The sequence below is a fragment of the Lagenorhynchus albirostris genome, chromosome 10, assembly GCF_949774975.1.
Source record: "Lagenorhynchus albirostris chromosome 10, mLagAlb1.1, whole genome shotgun sequence".
In the NCBI taxonomy this organism is placed as follows: domain Eukaryota; kingdom Metazoa; phylum Chordata; class Mammalia; order Artiodactyla; family Delphinidae; genus Lagenorhynchus; species Lagenorhynchus albirostris.
Window position 1 is genome coordinate 63821475 of NC_083104.1, and position 8479 is coordinate 63829953.

The window sequence follows — 8479 nt, forward strand, 5'->3', positions numbered from 1 at the left end:
AATTACTTCCTCTCAGAGTGTTGGCTGCTGGGAAGGGTGGGGGCCCTGGAGGGCAGCCTGTGGGCTCCCTGGGTGCACGTGGACCCCTGGTGTTCCCTTGTGGACATAGCACTCCTCATGGACCCCACGGAGGGGATACCTCTCTGCCTTCCCCCTTCCTGATAGGCCCCCAAACCTGGTGCCAGCCATGCCCAGGCTGGAGGAGGATCCCTGGGCCCAGAGCACTCCAGGACACAGCTCTGCCCTCTCCCCCCGTTGTCCTCTGGGTGGGGCTGGCCAGCAGCCCCTGGACACAGGCAGGCACCACAGTGGGTCGGGGTAGACTGGGCCCAGCTGGCACTCAGGCTCCTTGGCTGCTCGTGTGAGCCAAGTGGGCACTCATAGGCCGTGCCACCTCAGCTCCCAGGGACAGGAGCGTCTCATCCTTGGGCCCCACGAGAGTGGGCTGCTGGGGAGTGGCGGGGCGGGCACCTGTCTGCTCCTCTCTCTCCCTTTCTGTCAAGTGAGGGCCATGGCACCTCATGGTCCACCCCGCCTCCCCCAGGGTTCCTGTGAACCACAGGGAGGAAGGTCTGTGAGGCTGGGAGGCGCAGCTGCCGGTGCGGGAACAGGAGTGGGGACTGTGTCCGGGCACAGGTGTGAGGCCCTCTACCCGGCCCCGAAGGGTCCTGGGCCGGTTCCTGTGGATGGGCCTGGCCTGACACTCATGAGTGGTGAAGGCAGGGGTGACGTGGCCCAGGGACCTGCGGGGGGGGGGCGGGGAGGCGCGGCGGGCAGGTGCAGAGGGCCGGGTGCAGGCTCAGCGCGCACGTGGACAGAGGCCAGACGTTTCTGAAAGGCTTCGCGGGAACACTGCCGATGCATCTGTGGGTCTGACCTGAGGACTGGGTGGCATTTAAAGTTTTCTCCTCTCCGGCGTGTGCAGACAGCCGGGGCGGGGGGGCGGGGGCAGGGCATGCACCACTTGTGCAGGTTGGGCCCTGGACCAGGGCACTAGGCTCAAGGGTGACAAGGCTCTGAAACCCCGAGAGGTGCCTCTCTCTCATTTGCTCAAAAGGGCCAGTTGGGGGGCAGTGGCCCCGGTCAGTCCTGCAGGTTTAAGTCAAGCTGTTACGTCAGAACTTGCCAAGGCTCTGCCCCTCTCCAGGTTTCTCTCCACGCTCCCCATGCCCCCACCCCCCGCATCTTCCTCCATCTCTCTCTGTTGGTAGCTACGTATGGGTCTGTTTCTTTTCTCTCTTTCTTACTGTATCTCTGGAGGGTTAGAGGTGAGAAAAGCAGCCCCCAGATCCATTCTGAGGGTATGTGGGGGACAGTGGTGGCTGAAAGGAAGGCAGTAGGTGGTGGTGGGGGGAGAGCAGGGTGGGTGGTCCCAGGGAAGTGTGGGCAGGGTCAAAGGCGGGCCTGCCTGCCTGGGGAGACACTGGGGTCTCCCTCCCTGTGGGCTCCTGGGCATAGCCTTTGAGGAAGATGCCACCTCCGTCCCTGTTCAGAGGCACTGGTTGTCAGCCTTGCCTATCCCTGGGGTGAGGGAAGGGCAGAACCACTGTCTTATTTTCCAAGTGGGAAGGGAGCTGGAGCGCAGAGGAGCAGAGGGGAAAGACTCAGCTGGGTGGCAGCCGAGGCTCCAGCTTGACAAGCTCACGTGACTGCTGGCGGGTCCCTGACCTCTCTGAATCTCAGTTTCCACATCCTTGAAATGGGCGAATCACAGGCTTCTCTTGTGGGCTGAATGAAGTGCTGTTTGGCAGGGATCGAATGATTATTAAGCACCTACTACATTCTGTTCTAGACACTGGGGAAATAGAGCAGTGAACAAGACACACAAAACCTTCACTTTTTTGAGCACTTACGATTGTTAGTAGGATATACAGCGAACATATCATGTATCAGGAAGTGACAGGTACTATGAAGAAGCTGGCTAATAGGATACTCTTTCAGAGTGATGGGATGGGAAGGACCATTCTGAGGAGGTCAAATGGAAGCATGGACCACCAGGAAGTGAGGGCAGGAACCATGGGAATGTCGGGGAAGAATATTAGAGCTGAAGTGCAAATGCCCTGAGGCAGGAGAAGGCCTGGGGTGTTTGAGAAACAGGAAGGAGACCTATGTAGCTGGAGGATAGAGTGGGAGGAGGAGTAACGGGGTGAGATCAGAAGGGAAGGAGGAGGGACTTGCCTGGTGGCACAGTGGTTAAGAATCTGCCTGCCAATGCAGGGGACATGGGTTTGAGCCCTGGTCGGGAAACATCCCACATGCCACAGAGCAACTAAGCCCATGCGCCACAGCTACTGAGCCTGCGCTCTAGAGCCCACAAACCACAACTACTGAAGCCCGCGCGCCTAGAGCCCATGCTCCGCGAAAAGAGAAGCCACTGCAATGAGAAGCCTGCACACCGCAACGAAGAGTAGGCCCTGCTCTCTGCAACTAGAGAAAGCCCGCAGCAACAAAGACCCAACGCAGCCAAAAATAAATAAATAATAAATAAATTTATAAATAATCCGCCTGCCAGTGTGCAACACGAGTTCGATCCAAGGTCAGGGAACTAGATCCTGTATGCCACAACGAAGACCCCACGTGTCACAACTGAGACCTGGCGCAAAAATAAATTAAAAAAAAAAAAAGACCACCTCTCCCTGCCATCCATCCCTCTGTAAACTTGCACTCTAGTGCCTTTGCTGGGACCCCAAATCACAGCCACAGCTTCCCAAGCCTTCAAAGCTGCTGTCCCCCCAGGTCTTCCCTGCTACCCCAGTACCCCTGCCTATCCTGTACAGCTCAGATCTGGCACCTCCTCTTCTCCTGGAGTCCTCACAGCTCCCTGGCTATGGGACTAATGGGATCTATGTGTTTTCCTGCTCTCTAGCCTGGACAGACACATTGTGAAGGCAGGCCCTGGGGGGGTTTGTCCCCATGTCTGCAGTGTCCAATGTGCTGGCTAGCACAGAGCAGGCTTAGCACAAGGTGCCAGACTGAACGAGCAAGGGAGGGGAGGTGGGAGGGGGGTGCTCAGGGACAGAGCTGGAGTGGTAGGGGCTAGATTACATAGGGCCATGTCTGGCAACCTCAATGGCTTGGCATCCTCAGGGCAGTGGGAGCCATAGAAGGCTATAGAGCTGGGGGAAGTAGCATGATAAGATGTACAGTGGAGGGGGGAGTGGAGGGAGCAGGGGGCCAATTAGGAGGCTGTCACAATTGTTGTAGTGAGAGAGATAATTGAGCCTGAGCTGGAACAGTGGCAGATGGGGTGAACAGGAGGACACTTGGGCAGTGCTTCCCAACCGGGGCAATTATGTCTGCCAGGAGACATTTGGCAATGTCTGGAGACATTTTTGGCTTGTCACAACTTGGGGTGGGGTCCTACTAGCATCTCATGGGTAGAGACCTCCCTATGTTTCCTCATCTTTAGTAAAGGTTATTAGGAGGATTAAATGGGTTAATACATGGCCAGTGTTTAGAAAAGTGACTGATACGTATTAAGCACTAGGTAACATGAGCTACTGTTATTTTAAAACATAAATCCTTAAAAAAAACCCAGTTTTAAAAAAAACAACTAAACATTTAAAAAATAATAATAATAAAAATAAAACAGGGCTTCCCTGGTGGTGCAGTGGTTGAGAGTCCGCCTGCCGATGCAGGGGACACGGGTTCGTGCCCCGGTCCGGGAAGATCCCACATGCCGCGGAGCGGCTGGGCCCGTGAGCCATGGCCGCTGAGCCTGCGTGTCCGGAGCCCGTGCTCCGCAACAGGAGAGGCCACAACAGTGAGAGGCCCGCGTACCGCAAAAATAAATAAGTAAATAAATAAATAAAACAAAAATCCTCTGTTTAAAGCCCTGCACTGAATCCTCATCGCCCAAGTAAGAGCCAAGTCCTTCCAAAGGCTGACGAGTCCCCTCACCACCCGGTCCTTTTCCGTCTCCCACCCCATCTCCTGCTGCCCTGCTGCTTTCTCTGTGTGCTCTGGCCACGCGGGGCCCTCTGCTGTCCCTTGCACACACTCAGCCTACTCCTGCCTCAGAGCCCTGGCACTTGCTGCTCCCTCTCTGTTGTTTCTCTGCCCCTAGGAATTTACATGACTCCCTTCCTCGCGTCCTTGAGATCTTTCCTTAGCTGTCAGCTGTCACCTTCTCGGGGGATATTTCTTAACCACCCTCTGTAAAAAAAAAAACAAAAAAATCTATCTCTTCCAACTGGCTCTCTCCCTGTGCCCCTCCCCTGCTTTATTTTTCTTAAGAGCACTTTCAGCATCTAACACATCATGTATTTAGTTTGTTTATGTGCTTATGGTCTCTCAACTGGAGTGTGAGCCTCACGAGGGCAGGCACCATTGCCTGTTTTGTTTGCTGCTGTGTCCCCAGGGCCTAGGACCTTACTAGTACCTTCCGAATACCCTTAAACATTACTTAAATGAATGAACAGAGTGAATGAAAAGCCCCACCAGGACTCAGAGAGGTAGGAAGGGAATGGAGAGAATGTAGAATTGTGGAGGGGAAGGGAGGGCCCAAGAGGACCTCTGGAAGGGCCAAGGTCTTGGCACAGTCTGGGGCACGGAGCCTTGTTCATCTGTCCTCCCCAGGCCTTCCACCCCCATCTACTCTCTGGGATCGTCCTTCAGGCAGTGCCGGGCTCTACCTGCCATGCCCTGAACACACCACCCCCAGTCCGGGCAGATGACCAGGCCTGAACGAAGTGTCCTTTCCCCTCTGATAAGCTGCCTCCTTCTAGGGGCACTCAGGGCAGGCCATATCCTGCTGCTTAGGAAGTGCCTGAGGGCCTGGGTGGGCCTCTGGAGTGGGCATGGGGCCGCTGCAGCAGCCGCCCTGCCCAGAGGCCCAGCAGAGGAGCAAGGGCAGCGGGCCGGGCAGACCCCTGCCCACCACCAACCCCAAGCTCGCACCCATTCCTCATTCTCATTCATTCAACACATCTCTCTTGCAAGCTTGCTGGGAGCACAGCTGTGAACAAGGGTTCCTGGTGGGGATGGATGAGGAATGGCAGAGACTGGGTGACAGGCTGCCAGACATGGGGCGCTGGCCTGCCTTGGGCACCTTGCCCTGGGGACAGTGGGGACAGGTGGGGTGCTGAAGGGACATTTTACTTCTTGGCTTGGGGAGGAGCTGGAGATGACGGGTTTATCCTACTTCCCTGATCCCCTCAAGTCCCCCTCCCCGCATCTCTGCAGGTGTTTCCATGTTTGATGGTGCCAAAAGGAAGCTGTCAGTGGTTTCTGATGATTGACTATCACCCGCTTCTTGAGAGCCCTGAACCTGAGAACCCAGAACCAGACTCCCAGCCCCTCCCAGCCCCTCCCAGGGCCTCCTTCTTGCTCAGCCCCTCCCTCCTGAAGCCCTTTCCTCCCCGTGGTCCTGCCTCAACTTTCCCATCCCTGCACAAACTGGGTCCTGGGGGAGGGGGGTTTGGTGACGGAGCACAGTATCTTCTAGGGGGTAGGGTAACCCTCCCACATCCAGCCGCATGCGTGAGTCCTTGCACACACACGCACACACTCAAATACCCCTCGGGCACATGTACCCCTGACCCCCCCCCCACCTCTCTAGGTTGCTGACCCACCCTGGGCCTCAGGGCCTGAGGGCTCCCTGGCCTTCACTGTCACAGGCGGGCAGGATGGGGCTGAGGCAGGTGTTGAGGGCCAGGCTCTACATTCTTGGGGTCCAAGTCTTCGAATCTATAAGATGGGTGCTGGCTTGAGGTCTCTTGGTGTCCCCCAGGGCTTGTAACCTTTGAGATCCCAGGTAGTACAGGGAGAGAGACCCGTTCTGAGATGTCACCTGTGCTAGTTCTTTTTTTTTCCTTAGCAACCCTTTAAATTAATTAATTTTCATATATTTATTTATTTATCTTTGGCTGCGTTGGGTCTTCATTGCTGCGCACGGGCTTTCTATAGTTGCGGCTCGCGGGGGCCACTCTTCATTGCGTGGGCTTCTCATTGCGGTGGCTTCTCTTGTTGCAGAGCATGGGCTCTAGGGCACGCAGGCTTCAGTAGTTGTGGCACACGAGCTCAGTAGTTTCGGCTCACAGGCTCTAGAGCGCAGGCTCAGTAGTTGTGGCGCACAGGCTTAGTTGCTCCCCGGCATGTGGGATCTTCCTGGACCAGGGCTCGAACCGGTGTCCCCTGCATTGGCAGGAGGATTTTTAACCACTGTGCCACCAGGGAAGTCCACCTGTGCTAGTTTTAAAACATGGGCCCAACATCCTTTGGCTGTCTTCCCAGGGAGAGGGGATCTGTGTCATTCTCCCCTTGGATCTTGGAGGGCTATGATTGCCTCCGTCGTAAAGTACCATGGGAGGGATGCTATATGACTGCAGAGGCTACATTAGAAAAGGCCACGCAGGACACTTGCTCTGGGATAAACCAGCCCCCATTTAAGAAGTCGGAGGCCACATGGAGTCAGTCTCATCCACAGCCCCAGCTGAGCTCCACCCCCACCCCCGCCATGACAGCACCACCTGCCGGCCGCGCAGGGAGCAGCCATCGTGCACGTACAGCTCAGTTGCATCTTCAGATGACTCCAGCCCCAGCCAGCGTCTGACCCCCAGCAGCAACCACCTAGCCAGGCCCTTCCGAATTCCTGACCCACGAAACTGTGAGCAAAATGAAATGGCTGTTGTTTCACACGACTAGGTTTTGGAAAATTTGTTAGGTAGCAATAGTGATCAGAACATTGTCCCCAAACCTTTCCCAATTCTTCTCTTAGTTCTCTTCCCACCTTGTCTCTCAGGCTGAAGCCCTCCTGGTCTGGACTCAAAGCCCTCAGAGATGGCGGCCTGGGCTCTGAGAATGCAAAGTGGGAGCTGAGGCAGGCTCCCCACCCTCTCCCGAGGAAGCGCTTGACTTACGCTGACAGCAGTGACCAGCCAAGCATTTGACAGATGAGCCTCTGGGCGGCACCTCCACCCTGGTCGGTCCCTCCTGTTTAGCCAGGACCAGGGTGTCCCTGGTGCCTATCTTTGTGCCCATGCTGGCCCTCAACCAGGCTCTGCTCTCAGCCCCTGGAACCCTGTCTCCAAGGCCTGCACTCCAATCTGTTAGCTGAACAAGGCCGGAGCTGGATGAGCACACGACAGCCCGTCACCAGGGCTCAGAGCTGCAGAAAGCTGGAGCCTGGGACATGGGTGGGGTTTGAGGTTGACGGGGTGAGAAGGGTACATCAGAGACGGACCTAGCTCCCCGAGCTCCCCAGAGGGACTGGGCGCCACATTGGGAACTGGTAGACAATACCTCCGTGACTGACATCTGTCCCTTCCCTGCCTCACTTCTCCACTCCTCTAACTGGAGTTCACTTTGGTCACCTCCATTCAGGTACGTGTCCCCGAATCTCAGGGTCTGCATCCTGGGGAACCCAAACCAAGACAGAGGTGTTGAGATGAGTCCTCAGTGAACTTACAATCGGGCCTGAGAGGTGAAATCAACAGAGTTAGGATGGTGAGGTGCCAATAAGAAAGTGTACCTAATAAAATTAGCAGTGAAAACCTGCCTCTGTTAAGCGCCCCTCTGTGCCAGGGACTGGTCATAGGGCACAGTGTGTGTTATCTCGTTGAATGCTCACCACCATCCTCTGTGGTTGGTGCTTCATTATCCCCATTTGACATATAAGGAAACAGGTTTAGGGAAGTCGTTTGTTCACGGTCAAGAACTAGGAAGTGGCAGGTCGGCCTGGAGAGCCTGGGCTCCGATTAGCCTTGGTTCTTATGCGTGTACAGCCCCGCAGAGGGCAGAGGTCCTTGGCATAAAGGGGGGCATTTAAGCTGAAACTGGAAGGACAAACAGACATTGGGAAGATGGAGAGTCCTGGAAAAGGCCTTGGGCCTCGGTTTCCTTTTCTGTCAAGTGGACATGATGACCATAATGACCGTAGCCCTCTTCGGGCTCTTTGAAGATTACATGAGCTGATAGAGACATAAAGGGACCATAGTAAGTGTTCAGTAAGTGCTAATTCCCACTGCCTCTGAATGCGACAGTGTGCACTGTGGGTGTGGTCGTGGCTGCAGGTCTGAACAGGTTCTGGAGGCAACCTTCCAGCTCCCACTCCCAGCACTTGGGCCTCGAGGGGAGGAAGCTAGAGGAGCCACAGGAAGTTAATTTGTCTGGAACCCCTGCATTTGGATTCTCACTCAGGCAGCCTAGCATATTCCTCTTTCAAAGAACCCCGCCTCCTCTGGCATCCAATCCCTGAGTCTCCCATCCCCAACAACCTGGAGATCCTCCCTGCTGTGGAACCACTTTCCCTCCTGCTGTGCATTTTGTCTGTCGGGACAAAGGGGGAGCTAATGAATCGTGGTAGTTGGCGCTGGAATCTGCTGGAATCGGGGCAGGTGCAGCCTGTGCGTGGACCACAGACTGCGGTGCCCAGAGGCAAGGAGGCCCACCTGGCTCAGGATGGAGGGAGCCGGGCCAGGCCCCACTGGAAGGTGGGGTCAGGAAAGAACTAGGTGGCAGCCGGAGGTGGAGGCTGGAG